General features: G+C 41.1%; 1 long non-coding RNA gene across 1 annotated transcript; it reads left to right on the top strand.

The window, feature by feature from the left end:
- Positions 1-2,075: 2,075 nt before the first annotated feature.
- LOC130200294 (uncharacterized) lies at positions 2,076-21,969 on the top strand. The gene is made up of 2 exons (XR_008832976.1): positions 2,076-2,781; positions 21,489-21,969. It is a non-coding gene; the product is annotated as an uncharacterized LOC130200294 (long non-coding RNA).
- Positions 21,970-24,407: the final 2,438 nt, after the last annotated feature.

Genomic DNA, 24,407 nt, shown 5'->3' with positions numbered 1-24,407 from the left:
TGGAAACTGCCCCGCGTCTTCACAAAGGAGGACGAGGCCTTGAAGCGGTATCGAGCCGGCGGGCTGAGGACCATCCGAAAATACCTCGGCCGGGAGCAGAGGAGGCCGCAGCTGGCTAAACTCGCCAAGTTCCTCGGAGACATCGGGAAGAAAGAGAAACGGGAGGCCCAATCCACGCGGGAGGTGAGGCCCTCTACGACCCGTCACGACCGCCTCCCGTCGGGAGCAATGGCGCCGGAAAACACCACACAGTACCTGATGGGTAACGTGTACGAAGACATGACAGCCGACGTCCAGACTGTTCCAGTGTCTCGCGAAACGTCTCCGAATCTGTGCAGTGCTTCTTTTCCACCCATGGTGTTTGATCCACAGGACCCGGACTGCGACGGCTGTCTCGCCTTTCAACAGCGGGACTTTGAGGAAGTGTTTGACCTGTATTGGCAACCGGAATGAACTGGTCTGCGTGGCCTTGTGAAACTGGTCTGGCCTTCTTTTCCAGCCGTGACTTTACGATAAGCGCCGATAACAAGGTGTGACATTTCATTGTAAATGCGTGACATGAATGTAATAGAGTTGCATTTTTTTTCTTTCTTTCTCCAGGTGTGTTATTTTTTTTATAAGCCCGTGTTTATGTGATTGGCTGCAATGTCGCATATTTCATGGTTGGGCTTTATTTGTCTCACAGCGGCGCACTGGCTGGTGCCCGCCCAGTAGGGAGCGCTCCCGAGCCCTGCGTGGCGCCGCCGCCCTGATGAACGAATCAAACGCACCCTCAAGCTCTCGCCCGCCCGCGGATTGTGAAATCCAGGTAACCCCGGGGCAGGTATTGTTGCACTGCATTGTCATTGACGGCAACCGTAGTACACTGTGATGCAATGTTGCGCCTGCACGTGCTGTTCCACAGTTACTGTTGTCTGAGAGTTTTCCAGGTCAACCTCCCGGGACACATGACTCTGCGTGAGAGGAGAAGGAGACCGAGGATGTCGGTCTTCACGTGACTGACGCAAAGGTGACATTTATTGCCCGTTGGTTCTCTTGACTTGTTTCCGAGAAGTTAAAGTCAAAGTGATGTCGCGTGCGTGAGATGTAATCCTCGCGAAATAATCGCCATTTATTGTAAAGATAACTGTATATAAACTGAAATTATCAAGTGATACATACTGAGTGTAGTTTAAATAACTATGTTCAATAAATATTGTTTGTGATATGAAACTGTTTGACTGGAATAATGTTTTTGTTGCGTCATCGTCCAAATGCAGAACTAATCACATGGTAATGTTATAATCAGGGTTCGTACAGTCATGGAAAAAACTTAAATCATAAAGGTTTTGGAAAAGTAATGGAACTTTGTTATAATCACATGTTCATTTACGCAGAGTTTGAAATTAATGTTTTTTAAAGAAAGACACTCAAAATATAAGCCGGCGTACGCTCTCAATACGCTACATTTTTCATATTTATACCGAGATTTCAGTTTGGTCATGGAAATTTGGTTTAAAGTCGTGGAAATGCATTGGTCAAAATGTGTAAGAACCCTGTATAATGCCATGTGAAGTACGGGAACTCAACGATACGCAGATACCTCCATCGATTGTTACTTTATTGTTGTTTTGGTGGTAAATGGATCCAAGCAATGCACTTCATGTGCTATAGGCAAGCTCCTGATGTGTCTGTCTTACACTGAAAACAGTTTCTCTAGACATTCAAATTTTACTATTTTATGTTTCCAAAAAACAAATGTTGGGTCTCTTACTCATTGAAAATGTCAGTTAGGCCATTCATTCAGATTAGGGCAAACTAAAAACTAATTTAGGTTGTAGCCACCACGCCACACAGTATAAACTGATATATTTTAATAACTTAACGACAACTATATAATATACAAGTGGTAAAGGAAGAGAGAAATGCATTGTTGTGCATTACGTAAATAAGATAGGTGGCACCTTTTTAAACTGGATTTTCCTCGAACTGTTAAGTACAACATGGACTTTAAAAACATATTAGCATTATATTTAGCTGATTAACTAAATTGTGTTAAATGTGAGTGGACCTTTTAAAGAGAAGCCCTTCTCGAAAAATGATGCTAGCTGAGCCATGACGTCACACTAGTTGACACAATTTAAAGTAAGTTAAAATGCAATGTGAGCCACACTAAAAAATGTATCTTCAAATATCAGTTTCACGCCGACGTCTCATCTCTGGCGTTCATCTGTAGTATTTAAAGCCGCCACCAGGTGGCAGTAGAGTCCAACACCCTGAGAGCCCATGCAGGTCACCTGGTTGATGCCAGAGGGAGTGCGGTTGCTTATAGGTGGTCCACTTTTAGACCATGTTGCAATCTCGCCAACAATTTGGCCTACTGGTACTATTAAGACAGTCTCGTGTTACAAGTGTACTGAAGCTGTGAATAGATCCCTGTTTGAGTCGAGTTGTGATTTACTGTGCCAGGATTAGCTAATCTACATCTGACGCGAGGGGTTTTAAAGAAGAAACGTATGGTGTCTTTGAGGGCTTATGAGGCGCCACGCTAAATGTCCCATGCCTTTTAAGGGAGAAAACTCAAATTAAAAACTGCTTTTATCTTGATTCTCGTTGCGTCTCGGCTGTCTGATTTCAGAGGCTGATACTTCTGAGAAATGGCCACAGTTGTTGCTCCGTGGTGACTCATCGACTTCACCTTCTCTTATTGCTGCCGGGGCCCCGGGTCCACTGTTTGCTGGAGGGATACAGCACCTGTCAATCTAAGAAGCTCACCCCGTGGTCCAACTGTCAAGTGTGACGGTCAGCAATTACACCTACAGGTGCACTGTGTCGAGGGAAGGGGGGGGGGGGGGTGCTGACTGATTAATGGAAACCCTTGTGCCACAGCATCGATCCCCGACGAGTGCAGCGCTGCAGGTGTTAACTGTATACTTGAAACAATAGTTTATTCTCTCTGAACTTTCCGCTGCACTGTCTTCAGTTGTATTACATTTTTACAGATCTCATAACTTCCGAGAAAGTATCCAGGAGCTTCCAGGATGGACGTGGTGGTATCGTCTGTAAAGGGAAATTTGATCATGTTCAACTGGTATACTTTTAAAGAGATTAGTTTAACAATGTGAAATGTGTCTGCAGGTAAGCATACACATCAATATAATGAAGAACTAGAACGGGCACTCGGTAGAGCGCATACCTTCGCATATCATAAGATTGGGCATTGAATTATGAACATTTTGGCATTAGTTGCATGCCAATTGGATAAAAATTGACCGTGCTATGGTAAAAAAAAGATGTTAACCTTTTCATGACATTGACCTTTGACCCGATCGATCCCAAAATCTAATCAAATGGTCCCCGGATAATAACCAATCATCCCACCAAATTACATGCGATTCGGTTTAATACTTTTTGAGTTCTGCGAGTAACACGCATACAAATAAATAAATAAATACACGGCGATCAAAACAGAACCTTCCGCATTTTCAATGCGAAGGTAATAATGCTTCCTATGATCAGATTGTTCTTCGGTTTGAATGGAGAAGCTCTTTCGATGAAAATTCACTCAACTAACGCAGATATCTAAACAAAAAAATCTGCGTCATAACAATTTTCTCTCCAATATGACTGAAATACGTTGTTCTTTACGTGATGATCCAAGGATTTCCTTCCTCGTGAGATGGACAAGAGTGTTCATGAAAACTATGAATCTTTGATTTCCAAAAATATGATGGAAAAACACAATTACGATAGTCAATAAAAAAGGCAAGATATTGCAAACATTAAAACACCAACAATATATTTTATTCCACATTAAGGTAAATGGGGGGGGGGGGGTATTTTATTTAAAGGGATATTTAGGTCGTCATCAAACACACATACATTACCTTACACTTACACTTGGGAAATGTTTTTAATTATAAAACATTTCTGGACATTTAAATTTCTGGTCTAATTGACCCCAGGGGTAAAAGATGTGAGTACATTAGCAGGGTTCAGGACACTAGTTAAACCACTGCGTAACAACATTTTCACCACTAATATGTCTGACTCAGCAGTTTGACCAATATGAGATTTGAGATATGCCCAACAAACAAAAATATATTTCAGAATCTCCCAAAACAATGTAAATAGATTTGTTTGTGACTCCCAGCGCCGGCACAGGCTGACCTTTGACCTCCCTTCTCGAGGGGGGGTGCGAGTGAAAAAGTAAACTTCTCTCCGCGGATCGAGCGAACATCTTATTATTTTCCTTCCAGAACGAGTCACTTTCAGCCGCCGTCTGTCCCCGCCTCAGTCGACACACGCACTCACGGGAGGAAGTTTGGGCACTCGGCTCCACGCGAAGAGAGACGGCCACCGGCCAAGAGCTGGGATTTGGCTCGGACGGGGCTTTTGGAAACAGCCTCCTTCTAATTGGAGCTGTTAAAAGAATCTGGTGTGTGAGTGGATGTGTTTGTGTTGGTGTGAGTTCGAGCCCTACTTAGAGTGTGAAAACACACCGAGGATAAATGTCAGGCATGTGTGACGGGAATTAAGGGGTAATCTTCATCCTCAAGTCCTCCTCTCCAGCCCGCACCATAAAAATACTTAGCCGACTACCGTCGATGACGAGCCGTCTGCTGACGTGTGTTTCGGCGTGAACTTCAGGACGCACCCTGGAGAAATGTGATTATAAGAGTTCCTCGCATGAATCAAAGCAGAGGAAGCTGCGATTTAAGCTCCCGCAAGGGGGGATTCTGGCAGAGACCCTTTGTTGAGAGAAGTGACTAAAGTGTAAATATTTCAGCCTTTTTTCCACTCATGGGTGGAACTTCAAAGGGATTTTCAACTGGGAAATGGTGGGGGGTCCGGGGTAGGTAGGTGGGTAATCAGCATGCCGAATGATTAGCATGAAGAGCATATGGTTTGTTATGTAAATGCTTTGGTGAAAATAGGCTTAGCACCATGATTTAAATATATTTGTCTTTGGGTGAGATGGCATCCACGATGTCATTGGTTATTGAGGCTAATTAAATGTGCTGACTATAATAGTACGACTATCTACTGTCTAAATGTATAGATTTACCTGTTGGGGACCATTTTATGAATAAAAAAGTGAAGATAAATTGAGGGTTTGACCATTTTCCTGAGCAGTAGGTGGCAGCAGAAAGGTTGTCAAAGCAGCCATCTTGTGGGTAACCGGCAGATATGGATGAGTGTCTGAATCTCTCCGTTAGTCCTCTAGTTTAATCTGATATACTTGTAATTTAACTGCACGAAACAAGTAATATGTGGGCCTCTTTACCACGAATAATGAAAATGCCTTTTAGCTTTGCAGTACGCGTCAAGGCGAGACACGAGTGTCACAAGAAAGCAGCATTTAGTTCATGATTTCATGAATTGAGTGATGATTCCGGTTGAAAATGAGTATTAATTGCTCAAAATGACATAGATGATGAATTTCTACGTAGCCCTCTACAAAAAAAAAATTTTTTAAAGCAATTTTTCACACAAAGCACAACAAACGTTTCAAGCACAATATTATAATTTGTGTTATCCGACTGGAGGAAATCTTTCAGGATGTTGATGTTATAGATTCTGGTTGGGTTATTACCTTCGCATTGAAAATGCGGAAGGTAATGTTTTGATCGCCGTGTATTTATTTATTTATTTATTTATTTGTATGCGTGTTATTCGCATAAGTAAAAAAGTATTAAACCGAATCGCATGAAATTTGGTGGGATGATTGGTTATTATCCAGGGACCATTTGATTGAATTTTGGGATCGATCGGGTCAAAGGTCAAGGTCATGAAAAGGTCAACATCTTCTTTTTACCATAGCGCGGTCAATTTCTATCCAATTGGCATGCAACTAATGCCAACATGTTCATAATTCAATGCCCAATCTTGTGATATGCGAAGGTATGCGCTCTACCGAGTGCCCGTTCTAGTTCTCTTATGTATTATTCACATTTACTTTACTTTGCTTGTTCAGTGTTTCTGCGTTCCACTTGTGAAGTGACACGGAGGTGTTCCACTCATATAATCCAACGCACCTGACCTACACCCGCAGTGCACTTGTCGTCTTCCCCCTGCAGTGTGCGGGCGGATAGTGTTCTGTTTAAAAGGCCCAGAATGCCGTGTGTGCATTATTGTCCGTACTTCTGTTTTTTTGTGCTTTTATTTTTCAAGTGTAGGTGTTTGCTCGGCACTAATCCAGCCGGCGGCACACACATTCACACCTAGGCCCAGTCCGACTCCAACGTGGTCATTAGCCACTTAGAGAGCTCCCGTTGAGCCGTCGGGGGTCTGTGAGTCTAGTTTCCGAGCTCCATCTCCCTGTGATGGGTTATTATGACTATAACACCGTGTACTGGTCCTAGACCCACTACAGCTTTCCATTAGAGATTTGCATTGTGACCCAAATAGGAAAAAAAACGAGCCGTGTCCAGCCCGGGGTGAGCGCTTCATGTCGAACACACACATTAACACGTGCTCAGACGAGCACACACTCACACACACAAAATAGGGCAAGAAGAAGGGGGCATTGACGTGACCCCGTGTGCACCCTTTGGGAGTTAACCCCTCTGCTACTGCGGCTCATTAGTCAAAACAGTCCGAGGCGAGGAGCTGAAGGATGTTCGTGTCACATCTATTTCCGTCCTCATCTCCCCATTTCTCCTCTCCTCTGTGGAGACGGAGCGGGGGGGCCTTGACCCAGCAGTTTCATTGAGATAGGCAGGTAGATAGGTGTGTGTGTGTGTGTGTGTGTGAGAGACACTGTCCAGGGGAGGAATTCGCAGCGTGCGGCGACAGTCCTCTAACTGTGTCAAGGACGTGAACAGATAAACTTGCTCTAACCATAGAGGGAGAGAGAGAGAAGACCTGATTCCGTCATACCACTAAAACCCATATTTCATCGGGCAAACATCACTCTTTTTTATAAATATTTTTATTTATTTATTATTTATTTATTTTATATACATTTTCTGATTTATTTTGATTTCAATTTAGGATAGGAATTTATAAGCATTTTTTGCTTCTACCTATACCTTTTCAATCTTTCTCTTTTATATATTTTATAGAATAATATTGTATTGTATTTGATTTAATTGACTGAATAAAATACACAAACAAACAAACAAACAAACTCCGAAAGGCAAATAATCTTCTTGCTGTTTTCTCGGAGCACAAGCAGATTTTTGGCCTCTTTTAATTTGTTCCTCTTCTCAGTGCTTCCTCTCGGGCGCTGGAGCAAATATCAAGTTGTTTTTTTAGACGGAGGGTTGTGGACACTTTAAGGACTAAACAGCAGAGAAGTGCAAACAGGAGTCACACAATTCCTCTTCTCCTATTTTGCCATGCAAAGTATTTGAGACGACCGCACAATACACACAACTCATAGACTAGGATAGGAACACACACAGCAGCTTTCCTCAATTTCATCGATTCCGTGTTAATTTGTGAGCACAGAGCAAATGGAGACTGTGACTCATCCATTCTCACACCCACACACATGCACCCCCACACACACACACATACAAACTAGGTTGTCAGTCTTGTTACTACATGTAGCCCAAGTGGCAGATTCTCATGTCAGATTCTGTTACATAACAGGTTGGGGGCTCATGGCTGCTGATTGGTGAATAAACGTGAGGGGGAGTGGCCACAAAACTCATCACTTTTTCAAAAAGCCTGATAGTGTGATTTCTTTCTTTTTTTCTTTTTTTAATACAAACTGCATGTTTGAGCATACATGTTTAATTGTGCCGCAGGGTAGCAAGATGTGACATATGCTGACAGTATGTAAAGCTACAACCTTGATGTTAAAATTACTTTTCACAAGAGCTTGTGAAAGAGAAATAACATGTAAGCTTGAGTCTTGAGTTATAATTTTCACACAAAGTATGAAAAATAACATACACTAATATGTGTCTTTCAAAGAGAGCGAGGTATAAGCTTGGCTGCATAGATTACATAGTTCACAGCACTTAAAAACATATTTGCTGGAATACTTGAATCTATATTGCTTTATTGGCTGTGCGCCAGCTGGTACCCAACCTGAAGGTCGCGACCTCCCTAAACAGGTCTTTAAAACAATCAGAGGGTTTCCCCAATTATTAAAGAGATAAGTAAGAATGTAAATATATATTTAGTGCTTTTTTTCTCGTCAATAAAAAAATATTCAAATGATTCAAGAATAAACAAACAAAATCCCATTTAATTTCACACGATTCTGTCTCATGTTTTGGTTCCACAAAGACATTCTGGCACACTGTTTTAAATAATAAGTACGGATGAAATTGCAATTTCATTAAAACTGTGAACATTCACTTCAGGCTCCTATACATTGTTCAAAATATGAATATGAAAGTTCTCAAATGAGCCATTTGTTATGGGGTTTCTGCCTATACATAAAAAAATAATAAAAATCCTTGAAAAAAAATCAATTTCAGGTATAGATAATGTCTTATAAGGGTTGAATCCTTTCATTTATTCTCTTAAATGAATGTGAATGAGTCACCTTTGAGGTTTGGCCTAAAAGCAACCAGCCCCCAAACAGATCAGCTCCCTCCAGGGATGAATGAGTGTAACTTCCGATGAAAACACTTGTATTGGAGGCCTTCCAGCTGATCGCCCCGCCAGTGGTCGCCTCGTTCTGACTTTGTTGTGCGACTGGTTTAAAATGAGGTGTAATTATCTTGAGTCAATGCAGAGCTGGGAGTTTTGGCAGGAGCTAAATGGAGGGGGATCGATATGGGGAGGGAGACGAGGACGATGTGAGCCTGCTGCTGGACACGCTGCCTGTCAGATATCTGTCACCCAGTGCTCACAGGTGGAGAGGTGCAATCATAGAGACACACACATACACACACACACACAGAGAGAGAGAGAGAGAGAGAGGCATCAGTCTCCACAGCCTACTTTTGTTTCAAGTGCATGTACGGCACATGGAAATGTCACTGCATAAACATCACATCACGCTCTCTGTGTTCAAGGCCCCTGATGTAACATACCATAACGAGTGCAACAATAAACACAGCACACACACACACACACACACACACACACACACACACATACACACACGTATGGACGAAGATGGCAACAAGAGCTGGGAAAAATCGATCACGCTCCCTCTGCCTTGCCAGTACCAGGAATAAAAGAAGAATATTGATTTTTGCTCTGCGGGGAAGGATGACTCACACCGTCTCGCCGCCTTAAGATGATGATGCGTGTGGAAAAGATGGAGAAGCGGCAGAACGACTGCACGCAAACAATCCTCCCGCTCCCCGCGGATGAAGACGGATCGTCATCGCCTTTCGATTCGAAGCCGTTCAATGAGAGAACTAGAACGGGCACTCGGTAGAGCGCATACCTTCGCATATCACAACATTGGGCATTGAATTATGAACATTTTGGCATTAGTTGCATGACAATTGGATAAAAATTGTCCGCGCTATGGTAAAAAGAAGAGTTTGACCTTTTCATGACCTTGACCTTTTAACTTTGACCCGATCGATCCCAAAATCTAATCAAATGGTCCCCGGATAATAATCAATCATCCCACCAAATTTCATGCGATTCGGTTTAATACTTTTGGAGTTATGCGAGTAACACGCATACAAATAAATAAATACACGGCGATCAAAACATAACCTTCCGCATTTTCAATGCGAAGGTAAAAAGTGTTTATTTATTCGTGCCGCGTCCATCAGCAGGCCTGCAGCAGCGCGTGAGACAGCAGCACACATTCTTAACCCACAGTGGTACTTTCGCCCCTCGGTGCCGCTCCTGTCGAAAAACTGTCCGCACTCCCTTTCGGCGGCCGGGTCTAAATTGGTTCAGTTCTATCCTGAGACTTCTGTGGTTCTGTTGGCTCTCCCAGGAGAAATGTGCCAGCGTGTCGCTCTGGTTCTGCGTCAAAGTCAGTCACGAATGCTCCCACCGGCTGGATGATCTGTCACCGCAAATGTCACGTTACATACAGCGTGCATCTAACTTGTCGGTCCATAATATTGAAGAATCGTCAAGAACTGTGAGAGAGAAAGCACACAAGCTCAGCGACGAGAGTACAGCACGTACAGTGCAGTACACACAAACATACACGTTATACTTTACGTGTACGCGATGTCCTCGGGCAGCACGGCCGCGTCTAACTGGATATTCAAAAAGTCATTTCAACACCAGATACACATTTTAACCTTTAGTACCTTCGCATTGAAAATGCGGAAGGTTATGTTTTGATCGCCGTGTATTTATTTATTTATTTGTATGCGTGTTACTCGCATAACTCAAAAAGTATTAAACCGAATCGCATGAAATCTGGCTGGGATGATTGGTTATTATCCGGGGACCATTTGGTTAGATTTTGGGATTGATCGGGTCAAAGGTCAAGGTCAAGGTCATGAAAAGGTAAAAATCTTCTTTTTACCATAGCGGTCAATTTATATCCAATTGGCATGCAACTAATGCCAAAATGTTCATAATTCAATGCCCAATCTTGTGATATGCGAAGGTATGTGCTCTACCGAGTGCCCGTTCTAGTGTATCCAGGTGTTATTACCTGAAGATGCATGATTCTTTCACTCTTACTCACATTTAGACTGGCAGTCCAGATACTTGTTTAAAAAGAAAAAAATGGGGCAAAACTTTTTACATTGTACGAGGTAAAATAGTCTACATTTTTTTTTTAAGGACATCTAAAAGGCCCCAGCACCTCGCCTACATAGGAGTAAATTACACACTACAGTTATTAATCGTCTTTTTGTTGATAATTTGTGTCTTCACACACCTCTATGATTTTGTGTCTATATTGTCATTTTGTGTCTCTTTGTATTTGTTTTGTTGTTTTCAAAGCTATTTTCTGTCTGTGATTGTTTTGCCTTTTTCTGTACTCATTTTGAGATTAATTGTAGTTGTTTTGTGACTCCTTGTAGTTGTTGTGTTGGTCTCTTTGTCGTTGTTTTGTGTCTCTTTGTGGTATCGCTACATCTCTTTGTCGTCATCTTTCATCTCTTGTAGTTGTTTTGGGTCTCTTTGTGCTATCGCTACGTCTCTTTGTCGTCATCTTTAGTCTCTTGTAGTTGTTTTGGGTCTCTTTGTGCTATCGCTACGTCTCTTTGTCGTCATCTTTAGTCTCTTGTAGTTGTTTTGGGTCTCTTTGTGCTATCGCTACGTCTCTTTGTCGTCATCTTTAGTCTCTTGTAGTTATTTTGTGTCTGTTTATCGCTACATCTCCTTGTCACTGAGCCTGGGCCCAGTCGGCCTGATCAGTAATCATCCATGTGTGTCGAAGGTTGGTTAAAAATAAGTGTGAGCTGTAGTTGTTGAAGAGAGAAGAGATGTGTGGTCAAGCAAGATTAGTCACAGAGGTTCATTGTTTGACCAAAGGCTCATGTTTATGAGGCCTTTGACGTGCATCGTGTCAGGAGACCCCTGAGCCACATTACCTGTGCAGGCTGTCAGACTGAACGTGCCCCCAATTAATCAAGGACACAACAACTGGCTTTTAAAGCAATGGATGGGAAGCGTTGCATGTCTCCTCGGCTGTGCTGCCCTCTTCTTCACGTGTGTGATTGCTTTGATTTGGCCAGTAATTACTTTCCCAGCCAGTCAGCGGGTGAAGTAGAGCAATTGGAGGATACCCTGGGCACATTTTAATTAGTTTAAAACTACGGTTCACTATTCAATCCATTAGATGCGCGTATATAAAAGCAAATATGAAGGTTTTCAGCGTGTCATGTTTTTTTGTGGTCTTCTACCACATTAAATGATGACAATTCACAGCCTGTGCAATAAAGTCATGAAGTTCTGTGGCGGGCTTCAGTGTTTACTTACGTTCTTTATGACTTGGCGCGCTGCCCGTTGTAATCAGGAGCAGCTTTTCTGGCTCGGGGGCAGGCTGAGTTATGTGGAGTGGATTTCAGCTGTTTACATGATGTGTTTCCTCTGCCATTTGATTAGATTAGATCCAAATAGTTAACATTGTTTAGTCCACATTGTGAGCACTGGAATGTTAAGTCATTGAAGGATTGCAGATTAATTTACTTGACTTCCACTGTAAACGCCTCACGTTCAACACCAGCTTCATTCAACAACACGTCCGATGTTTATTGACGTCTGAACACCAGAAGAAATGTTACGATACTTAACAGATTCACAACTGGATGTTATTAATTTACAATTTATTTGGATCGTTTAGATGAGACTAAGGAGGGTTACTCCTCTGCATTGTAGCTCTCTCTCTCTTGTCTCTCTTCTCTCTCACATCCCACCAGTCTGTTTCCCTTGACAACCCTATCTGCTGTTCATAATCATGCAAATTATATGGATCTCTGGGCCACATAGATACTCATAAACAACCGACCCCTTCAACCCTCACTGTATTTATCTATCTAAAGTGGTTGTAATAACAGGTGGAGGTGGAGGTGGAGGCGTGAGTTCAATTGAATGTCACAACTCATCTCTTTAACCATTGGGGTTGGCTGTAGCTCATGGGGAGGGTGGACTCCCCGCAGCGACAAGGTACCCGGTTCAATCCCTGCTCGAATTTCCCCACTATGGGATCAAGTGTACATGATTATTATTATTTGCAAAATGTCGGAACAGAACTGTACACCAGGGCACGTGGGTGTGTATTTTCTCTTTCAAATGTAAGCCTCCTACTCGTCGAAAAATGAACAGAACTGCAACAAGACTGATATTTGAGGTACTTTTCCTTCCCACACGATGGATGACTCCCGTAGGGTCTATTCCTGGAGCACCTGCAGTCATTTCTGGTCCGTCGGTGCTAATACTTTACATCAACCAACCAGTCAAACTGTTTCTTTTTCCACTCCCGGCTCCATTTTCAAGCAGAACAAACAGACCTTTCTTTCCTTCCATTTCCCCCTCATCCGTCCATCAGTGTAATTGCACTCTTTCCAGCAAGAGAAAGGAGCTGCCACAGTCCTGTCGAGGAGACGGTGGTTCACGTCCTTCAGGAAACCATTCACTGTAAAGTTCTGGTTGTTTCTGAACAGTTTGTGGAGCTCACAAACCTCGATTGCTTATTCGACACTTGAATTCACCATCGAGTTGTTTTGGGTTTTTCTGAATCATCTGCTGAATTATTCATGTCAAAGTAAACAACATATTTTTCGACATGAGTGATTATTTTTTTCAATCATAGCTCGTTTGATTTATCGGTGTCTTTTGTAAATTGTTTTATAAAAGGACCTATTTGAGTAACTTTCTATTAAACAAGTTTAATAGAATCCACAGTTAAAAAAATGAAATAATGTGACTGTGAATATTAAACATTGTCGATTTAGAATTGGCTGCTTTTAGCTTCGATGTGAATTTGTACATTTTATATTGTTACCTTCGCATTGAAAATGCGGAAGGTAATGTTTTGATCGCCGTGTATTTGTATGCGTGCGTGCGTGTTATTCGCATAAGTCAAAAAGTTTTAAACCAAATCGCATGAAATTTGGTGGGATGATTGGTCCGGGGACCATTTGATTAGATTTTGAAATCGATCGGGTCAAAGATCAAGGTCAAGGTCATGAAAAGGTCAACATCTTTTTTTACCATAGCGCGGTCAATTTTTTTCCAATTGGCATGCAACTAATGCCAACATGTTCATAATCCAATGCCTAATCTTGTGATATGCGAAGGTATGCACTCTACCGAGTGCCCGTTCTAGTTTGTTCCTGTTTTGAGATTTTTTTTGAATCAGTAAACAGATGAGAGAGATAATAAAATATGTTTTGGGATTCTATGTCTGTGCTTGTGAAAATAACAGAAATGTGTTTTATAAACTGACTGCTCTTGCAGAGCAAAAAACAATTCGGTGTACCATTAAAAAAATGTTTTTCCTTGTAATACGTCGAAGAAGATGGTCCTTAGGGGGTCTATAGGGTGGAATGGGTGATCCAAATACACAATAACAGAAGCCTGTATACCTCCAAACATCCTAATGTTCCCCGTGTTGTCCTTTGTGGCAGTGCATGTGTGCAAATGCAGCTCAATCCCTGTGTGGGAGCTCGACAGAGCCGTAAGGTGGAAGAATAAGTGGCTGTTTCGCCCTCTCTGCTGTGCGTGGCTGTGACTCACTCTTACTGTGTCCAGCAGTTGCTTTGTTCATCTCTCCCAGCTTTAGTTTTGAAATTCTGTCGCTTTAATTTATCAACTAAAAGCATTTTTAAGCTGCAGCGAGGACACTTCACTCGCCAGTAGAAACAGCCTTGAAAGTGTTTTCAGTTTTGTGTTTGCTTTGTCCTCGTTCGTGCCCGTACCGCCTCGCTCTACGTCCTTCTGTATTTTCTGTATATTATTAATCTGGATCGTATACTGTAAGTATTCAGGTATATGAGGTATGTGGGAATGTAATAAAACAACATGCATTTAAGTGTTAATGTCGCACACATTGTGAAATGCTTACAATTCATAGGGTAGTCTCACAATCCCCCCCAAACGGAAAACTTTATATCCTGCTGACAATATCTTCACTTGCCTATTCATGATATATTTTTAATGTCTTTCTCATTTATTCATACTGTCACCAGGTTTTAATGCCAAGTCGCTGAACTGAAAGCAACCCAGTATCTCTCATAGCGCAAAGTCTAAACCTTCCTGTTACCTTCGGGTCAATTTGACCCCATTCAATGTTTAACCCTCCTGTTACCTTTATATTTACTGACATATTTTACCCTCGGGGTCAATTTGACCCCAGCAATTAAAACCTCCAGAAAATTATTCGAATTAATATTGTTTCCCAAGTTTAAGTGTGAGGTACTTTTTGTTTGTTTGTTGACTACCTAAATAGCCCTTTAAATATATAAAAAAGTTGATATTTCTTATATGTTTGACACAGTGAAAAACAGCCTGGGGTCAAATTGACCCGAAAGAACACCGACATTAAACATTGAATGGGGTCAAATTGACCCTAAAGGTAACAGGAGGGTTAAGTAAACATTGGATGGATAATATGGTCCGATGTGACTCGAGTCATTCTGCACCGTTTGTGCTAATTTCATTGGGTTGGCATTTACCTGGCCTATTAAATCTTGGTGTTCGGTATGTGTGTCTGGAAGGGCAGGGGGCAGGGACATGGACATCACACACGTTGCATGAGCTTGTGTTTGTGAAGGGAAAGCAGCCTTCACCCTCGCCCAGTCTGTAAATTATCTCATCTCTGTCATTAGCCAATCTTGTGAGTCTGCCTCCCCGCTAGGCTCGCTGTTAAAATGCTAATGAGGCCCGTGGCCTGCAATTACAACACACACACAAACGCAGAAACACGCACCTCTGATCTGGCACCGAATAGGGGGGCATGACCACCCCTGTGCTGCCCCCGACTTCAATCGACGAGCAGACTCCACTTTGGGCGATATTAATATGAGACATTAAATTAGTCCAATTGAAATCTAGTAAGGAGCATTTAGTTTGCCGTGTCTCCTCTGGGTCGAATTATAACACATTTCTTATTTATAGAGAACTAAGGGATGAACTGATGCCGATGGGTCTTACCTTGAACTAGAAGAAAGAACAAAATGCTCTCTTTCTTTCTCTCTCTCTTACTATCTTATCCATTTTCTGCCTTTTTATCTTAAACAAACACACAAACACAGAAAAAACGGTCTTGGATATCGGAGAATTTCATGTTTTTTTATCGTAGATTAGAGACACACAGACAGAAAGGCACATGTGACTAAAGTCCGAGTCTGGAATCGGACTGAGGACGTCACAGCCACATGGTAGGTGCCTTTCGCCAGCCCAGCCACCCACATAGGGATTATTTGTTGTAATTTTTTTTTTTTGATGTGGAGACAAAAAAAAAAGTGGGTGGCTCACTTAATTTATGCTGATTAATCTGTACAGCTCAAAACACACTCCTCCCAGAGCTCACCGAGGCCTGCTTTGCTAAGTCTTCTCGACATCACATGTCATATTCCATTTTTATTTGCGTCTTTTATTCTGTGTATGCATAAATAAACGCATTGCGTTTCGAGTCAGGCGTGCATGTTGCTTTGTGTGAGACCGAGAAGGGGAAAAAAAAAATCCTGTTTGTATGCTGTTGCCAGGTAGAGCTCTGTAGAGATTTGATTATGAGTGTGTGACTGTGCATGTATGTGTGTATTTTGGAGAAATGACTATGTGAGGCTGTGTATTTACCCTGCCTGGCAAAACCATTCTGTTGACTCTGTGGAAAATCACTGACATGTCTCCATCTCTGCAAACCCCAGAGCCGGTCCCCGCGGTCCACATGGTGGCGCTCTGAGCCAACATCCAATCTCCAATTAATGGCTCCTGTTCTCACCTGCTTCTCTTCCACTTCTCTTTCCATCAGCATCTCTCGTGTCCTCTTGTGCTTCTCTGTTTCCTCCCGACTACGTGGACCGAGGCTGAATGTCACACCGTCTGCCGTGCCATGTTAGGCTTATATTTAGGCCTGGCTTGGCTGCACTTGCACTCGGCAGGGACGGACGGACACAGAACTCCGAGCGGAATTATTCACATTTTGGTTTCGCCAAACTGATGGATGGATGTGGAGCGAGAGTTGGGTGATTCTGTCTGAGCTGGAAGCCTCGGCCCCCCGGTCGGAACATGGGGGCCTGTCTCTTCTGGTTCCAGGGAGCGCAGTGAAATGCCCTGTGGAGGAGACGCATGGGCAGCAACCAAAGGAAAGCCGGCGTGATCAGAACAAACGCGCCGTTTTTTGGGGGGCGGGGGATTTTTAATAAGGCTATTCAAATGTGTTTGCTTGTGCAAGTGTGTGTGTGTGTGTGTGTGCAGTTAGAAGAATAGAAGAAAAGGAGTGTATATTGGCTTTGATTAGACTCTGCATCACAAATACACACACCTACACACACATAGCCTACACATAGGGTTATTTTTAGCCACTGTCGCACTCTTCGCCCAACCCCTGTGCTCTGTCTCTCTCGGCGCAGCCCCCCCCCCCTCTTCCTCCTCTCCACAGCCAAGAGAAGGACAGCAATTCATCAGGATCTCTGACAAACATCTCACATCTTCTCTCCGCTGCTTTTTGTCGTCGTCAAGTCGCCGTAGGAATGAGGCGTTAGAAAGAGACAACAGGGGACAGAGATGGGAGTTAATGCAAATCGGGAGTGAGATGAAGGAAATGAAAGACAAAAATCAATCCTCCTTCACATCTAACTTCCCCTTGGATGCTGACTCTGACATATGGAGATATTGATATGTGTGTTGTCTTCCGTAGAGCCTCTCGTCGTTGGAAACACGACTATTAAACAGTGACCAGCAATGTTCCCAGTATAATCAATCCCAGACCTGTTGGGCCACAGCACAGCCACGACGTGTCCGTCACTCTCTGGGAGATTGTTCTGTTGGTTTAACAGCTTTTGGACCTCAATTGTGGTTCTGTTCACTCACACAGTATCTGCAATGTTTTTACCTCGCACATGATTGATTGACTACTGGCAAAACCCACGAGAGTGATCCTGTTTGTACTGTAAATGAGGCAATTTCTATTTTGGCCATACACTCACTTGCCTCTCGTCACGTAGATTGTCGATAAGAATCGCATCTCGACATGTGTCTGTGATGATCGATATGTTTTGTGCTCCGATGGATTTATGCCTCAGTATTTCTTAAATTAACTGGTACTGCAGCTTTATCTTACATGTGACATGTCGTTTGGTCAGGCACGTGCAGACATGTAGGGTAAGCGTGTATATTGTGGCACAGTCACACTGCACTGCTAATATTCTCCGCCATACTGCTATAAAACACATGCTAACCCCTCTTTCAAAAAAAAGGTATACAGAGCAATAATCATGTATAAAGTATGACACAAGAATGAGTATCAAAATTGTCTTTTAATATTATTAGACGATTTAAGAATAAAATTCATGGCACGGAACATGCAGTTAATAAAAATGAGAGAGCTATTAAATCATCATTATAATTGTGCAGCTTTACCACTTTGAATCAAATTAGTATTCATACAACAGATTGCCCATTATCAATTTAACAGTTAGCATTACTTCAACTTAAATGTTTGAGAAATGGCAGTGTGCACTTTTATTATTTGAAGTACTGTACTTTGAGTTTGAGCTACATCCTTTATTACCTTCGCATTGAAAATGCGGAAGGTTATGTTTTGATCGCCGTGTATTTATTTGTATGCGTGCGTGCGTGTTATTCGCATAAGTCAAAAAGTATTAAACCGAATCCCATAAAATTTAGTGGGATGATTGGTTATTATCCGGGGACCATTTGATTAGATTTTGGGATCGATCGGGTCAAAGGTCAAGGTCAAGGTCATGAAAAGGTCAAAATCTTATTTTTAACCATAGCGCGGTCAATTTTAATCTAATTGGCATGCAACTAATGGCAAAATGTTCATAATTCAATGCCCAATCTTGTGATATGCGAAGGTATGCGCTCTACCGAGTGCCCATTCTAGTTACTAGTATGATAATTCTACGTTCGAAAGGTTATACTGTTTACCTTAATTTAGTTGATCTAATATCTTAACTTACTTTGTAGGATTCATTTTGACATACTGAACATATATGAGTTTATAAACAAATACATTATAACTCAACAGTACAAAAGTACTTTGAATTAGCAAAACAAATCTCCAAGCCCATCAATGATGTTGATTGACTCCTGCAGTACAAATAATAACTGAAATAAAAATACTGAAACATTAATGACAAAGTGTTCTTACAGCATCAAAAAGTAAAGTACCCATTATGCAGATTGGTATTATCGGAACAATATGTATGTATAAGCTACAGGTAGAATAAGCTACGGGTGTGAATATTTTAGCTGACGAAGGTTGAGCTAAATTACTTCTCTTCCCTCTACTTCTTGAACAATTGATTGGTAAATTGATTTTCTCCCCTCGCTGTGCCAGTGTTAGCTTCAGTCTGAAACACATTTAGCCTCTAAACAACATTAGCGCCACTTTAACTTCAGGCCATGAAATCTAGGCAACTGCAAGTGTGCCAACATTTGATTTCCTTCACCTACTAGCTAGCTAGTTAACATGTGCTTATTAGCTTTGGTTGTTTTGATCTTTTAAACCAATGTTGTAAGGTAAATTAGGCCTTCATAGCTACAACAAAAACAACTGAACGGATGTAGCGGAAAAAAGAAGCGCAAGCAGTAATTTTAAGTGTCAAGGATACTGACTTAACAATGTCAACAGTAGCGAGGCGAATGTTAGCGTAATTTATATTCACACGTTAGATAAAGGTAGAGCTACAGGGTCCCAGGTGAAGCTTTGGAAGGATTTCTCTCCCCCGAATTGTTGTTTAACAGTAAACGCTTTATGATTTGGAAAATTTTTCGAAGAAACCAGAATACTATTATTGTTGTCTCATGCTGTTTTCTCGTGAGAATGTTAATGTACATTTCTAATAAAACATTTTATCAGGAAATACATTATAATAACAAATAAAACTAGAACGGGCACTCGGTAGAGTGCATACCTTCGCATATCACAAGATTGGGCATTGAATTATGAATATGTTGGCATTAGTTGCATGCCAATTGGATAAAAATTTACCGCGCTATGGTAAAAAGAAGATTTTGACCTTTTCATGACCTTGACCTTTGACCCGAACGATCCCAAAATCTAACCAAATGGTCCCCGGATAATAACCAATCATCCCACCAAATTTCATGCGATTCGGTTTAAAACTTTTTTTGTTACGCGAATAACACGCATACAAATAAATAAATAAATAAATACACGGCGATCAAAACATTACCTTCCGCATTTTCAATGCGAAGGTAAAGATGAAATAGTTATAGCCCTCCCACTGTGTTTTGGTTATAATATTATAAGTATAGAATAGGTGCAGAAACCAGGTACCGGGTCTCAGGTGGGTGCCACTGGGTTTCTGTTTTAGTGATAGGAGTGTGCTATATTTAAGCTGATATATTTTAACATCTTCTTATGAAATACACCATCATTTTGAAAAGCAGCTTTTCTCACAAGAGTGCCACTTTACTAGCATTACGCTGTCAAGGGTGTTTGCAGGCTGTACTGTTTCTAAAATGATAGTTTTCTGAGCTAATTTATGAAGAATTCTGCTTTATACGTTTAATCTTCTGGAACACTGACACAATTAATGTGCTTTATAAGCTCACACAATTGGCTCAACTGACTTTGGCATTAGTTTAAGCAGAGCTGCTGCACTTATTCGTGCATTAGGTCATGTGTTAAGCAGTAGTAGTGGCAGTCGCAGGATTATGTTGTTTCAATGCTGCCATGTCGCATGGTGACCCATGCTGATCTGCCTGACTAGGCGCCTGTTTGTTTTTCCCCATGGTGGGTGTTGTCTTATTGTTTGATGCATTGTGCACAGTTGCATTTGGCTTCAGGTTATCGACTGTCAAATTCTTAAACTGCAAACACATCTTCATGTTGTCGACAATGTCTTACAGTATGGCTCACTTCGAATTTACTGGTGAATTCACCCCCCGCCTGGGTCCCTAAGCTATGTGTGTGTTTGTGTAAAAGCACGCACGTCTCTGTCACGTTGCATTAAGCACCCTCTTTAGCCCTTTAACCCCTTTACGAGTCTTGTGTTACTATATTGCTTTTAGCATTATCACACATGTAGAAATGCAATACGAACTGCACAGTTCTTGGAGTCATCATTTGTCGTATATTTCAGGCCTTTTCAATGAGAACATTATCATATACAAGCAAATGTGATCTCTGACTCAGGGTGTATTATTATGCATGTACATTTTCCATGTTTAGGAACAGCATACTTGCACTCTTTCAGATTGTGACTGTGAATACTCTATGAATAGAAAGTGCTTGTTTGATGTGCCAGTCGGAGCGGCGAACACAAAGAACATAAATATCTCCCCAAATATAGTCATTAACTATGGAAGAGAAAACCCACGATCACAGTTATGATATGATTCATTTTGCAGTCTCCAAAAATAATTAATAGTTACTCCCTCTTTGAGAGCTCTTTGTGATGGCAGAGAGCATGAATATACACAAAAGATGCAGTAAAGTTCAGAAGAACTTCAATCATGTAGCCCCTAGAAAACCAAGAACAAAAAAAATATGTATAAAATGTTTTTCCACCTGCTGAAATGGTCATTTGTTTCTCCCCCACTACCCTCTACTTACTATATGTATATATATATATATATATATATATATATATATATATAAATAAATATATACATATATATATATATAAACCTATATATATATAAATATGAATATATATATATAAAGATATACATATATATATATATATATATATATATATATATATATATATATGCAGGCCAGGACCTATTAGCAGGCCAGGACCTATTAGATTCAAGAATTTAAATAATAAATGAAATAAAAAAATAAAATGAACGTGTATATATATTCATATATAGTATATAAAGTGAAAGCGATGCAAGGTTTATTGTTGTTGTTCAACAAGTTATTACTACCAAGATATTATGCAGGGATTTGTGATTGATGGTAGTGGGTGAAGATGAGTGGAACTTTTTGTTTCCTTCCAAAGGTCATTGGAGCCCCCGTAGACAGCAGGGACTTCAGTGGGACGAGATGCCATTGACACTTGAGTCGGTGTCCTTTCAAGTTTCTGTTTTATTTTCAGGGTTCAAGTGGTGAGCTCTTGAAGTCGAGGCGCTTAACCAGCGTGGGAGTGACACTGATAGATATGTGTGACTTCAAGATGAAAGAAATATGTGTATTTAAGAGGGAGAAGTTGGCCTGCAAATATTTTTTGATCCGTAATTGCCAAAAAATCCTGGCTCCAAATTAAATGGGTAGGATGTATTTTGGGATCATTAGAGCAATATGTGAAGCAAATCTTTAATTATGTTTCCTTTTTCTGCCGCGCCTGCTTCCACTAGTTGGTTTGTCATGTAAGCATATTTGAAATTCTCCCCAAATGAGTTGTGTTGTTGTGATTGAGCCTGATTGGTACAATAAAGCCATTTCATATGTACTGAGTCAAATATTAAAATGAATACATTGGTTCTGGAATAGTGGCTCTAAATGATATTCCATTTGGGGGGGAAAAAGACAGAATTTCGCACTAAAAAGATTTGAACTTAACTGTATCTATAACTTCTAATGGTAGCTTTGACTACTAGACTTCCAAAAAAAAGAACGTGTCCTCTTTTTCAAAATAAAAGGATCACCGTGAGAGGAGGAGGAATGATTAACTAGATTGACTAGATTAGATTAGATATACTTTATTCATCCCCAGGGGGGAATTTCTTTTGTTGCAGAAGCAAGCACGTTTACAATATATACAATACAATGCAATGAAATAGGAGGGCATATTACATTTAAGACTTTAAATAATAATAATAATAATAATAATAACTTTATTTATATAGCACAATGTTTACAAAGTGCTCCACAGAGAGTCAAAGAAAGCAAAACAAGTGGAATAGCAAGAAACCAATATTACATTTAAAAGTATATATGAAAATTCAAAATAAAATGTAAAATAAAAAATAAATAAATAAAAAACCAAATAAATTAAAAACAGACAAATAAATTAGAGGAACCAAAGTTCTGCATAAAAAGACTAGATCACTTAAAAGCTGTTCTATAAAAATGGGTTTTAAGAAGTGATTTAAAAGAAGTTACTGATTCTGCGAGCCTTATCCCCTCCGGGAGGTTGTTCCAAAGTCGAGGGGCTCTAACAGCAAAAGCACGGTCATAATAAAGGAAATGAAAATGAAAAGCATATGAAGTGTATATAAAGTGAAGCAGTGCAAAGGTTATTGATGTTTGAGGAGGAGATTTATTGTACAGTCTTATTGCAGCGGGCAGGAATGTTCTCCTGTGTCTGTCCTTGTGACGGCGGAGCTCAAGCAGTCTCTGGAGAACGTGCTCCGCTTAATAAACTTAAAATCGAATTTGATCACTATTAAATCATTGCAAGGATAACGTCGCTCATGAAAAGACATCAGATGTAGTATCTGTGCGTGCTGTGGTCTGGTACTCTAACCTCCAGAACACATGAAGGATATAACTAGAACATACTGTCAAAGCTGTTGGCAAGAAGCTCATTTTACTGTTCGGCATATACTTACAACCTATCGACAAACACACACACACATACCAACATCCTTAGGGAGTCACTTCTAAGTTTGGATGCTGCGAAGTCTTGCCAGGAAACCCTATACGCCTCATTGTCCCCAGGATGCGAGCACTTCACATATGACATTTGAAGAAAGATGGTGCTACAAGAGGGTGGGTGTGGATATCAGAGGTCACGTTTTGTGTCTACGTGTGTGCGTGTGCCAATGCTCCTCGGTCGCATTCAGAGGGATAGTGTGGATTATATCATGGACGTAAAGGGTGGACTGCATCTGGTTGATTGCCGTACAATATTTGTATATTTAATTTAATTTTAGTCATTAGTATTGTGTTGTGTATGCATATAGGTTGTATATATACATATATATTTTATTTTATATTTTACTTTGTATACATCTATATCTTTCATCCCTGTTTTTTATATTTTATATTTTATATATTTTTTATTCTCGTGTGTTTAGTTTATTGGTGCTGCTACTGCTACGACACATTTCCCCTTGGGGATTAATAAAGTATTTATCTATCTATCTATCTTTACTGAGTGTAAAGCTAAACGTGCAGCAAGGCGTGAGATGTTTGATGCTGCAGGGTTCAGGAAGAGAATCAGAGAGAATTCCCGAGTACCTCTCAGTGACCGTCCCGAGGAAGGATGACGCGATCGGCTGCAGGGACGGTGACATTTGTCCAAAATAACCAATCGCTATTGTGCTAAACCTACGGCATGGAGGGTGTCGCCAGGTGAAGCCGCTTCAGATCTGCCCTCGTCAACTAAAAGCTCAAAGGTCACATCAGCAGTTGTTGGAGACTGAATGTTTAAGGTCAGCCAAAGGTCGTGGGAGTGTATAAACAATTCATTTAAGCAAAGCATTTCAGCTACGCAAACGAAATGTTTCAAAACGCATCGCAGCACCCGCGACATGATATCATTTGAATGCTAATTTGGTCAAATTATCTGTTGGATTAAGGGAGCTCTAAGGGCTCAAACTTGGCCGCCTCTTGGTATTGTGATAGTGTCGTTTGCCCGCATGCCATTATGGGAATTGGGGAATTTCTGTAAACACCCCTTTGTTGACCTCTTGGCCATGATGCCTAAATGAATAAACATGAGAGCTCTGTTACAACAAAGGGGCAACGCTGCACACTGGATCAGCTCTCTGCCTGCAGCCAGCAAAGCCAGCTACACATTTCCCTCTATTGTTATTCCAGCAATCACTCTTTCCCATCACTGCATCTTATTTGAGTCCTCACATTTTCCACAGAAATGTTCCTCCCTCATCTTAGTATTGAGATAAACACCACTATGCTCTGTTGGCTCCGCACAATCTTACCTCATCGTGGTTGATTACCGCTAATTGACAAG

Source organism: Pseudoliparis swirei, chromosome 10 (assembly GCF_029220125.1).
Source record: "Pseudoliparis swirei isolate HS2019 ecotype Mariana Trench chromosome 10, NWPU_hadal_v1, whole genome shotgun sequence".
Taxonomy (NCBI): domain Eukaryota; kingdom Metazoa; phylum Chordata; class Actinopteri; order Perciformes; family Liparidae; genus Pseudoliparis; species Pseudoliparis swirei.
Note: the sequence above shows the minus strand (reverse complement) of the source record. Positions and strands in the feature narration are given on the sequence as shown.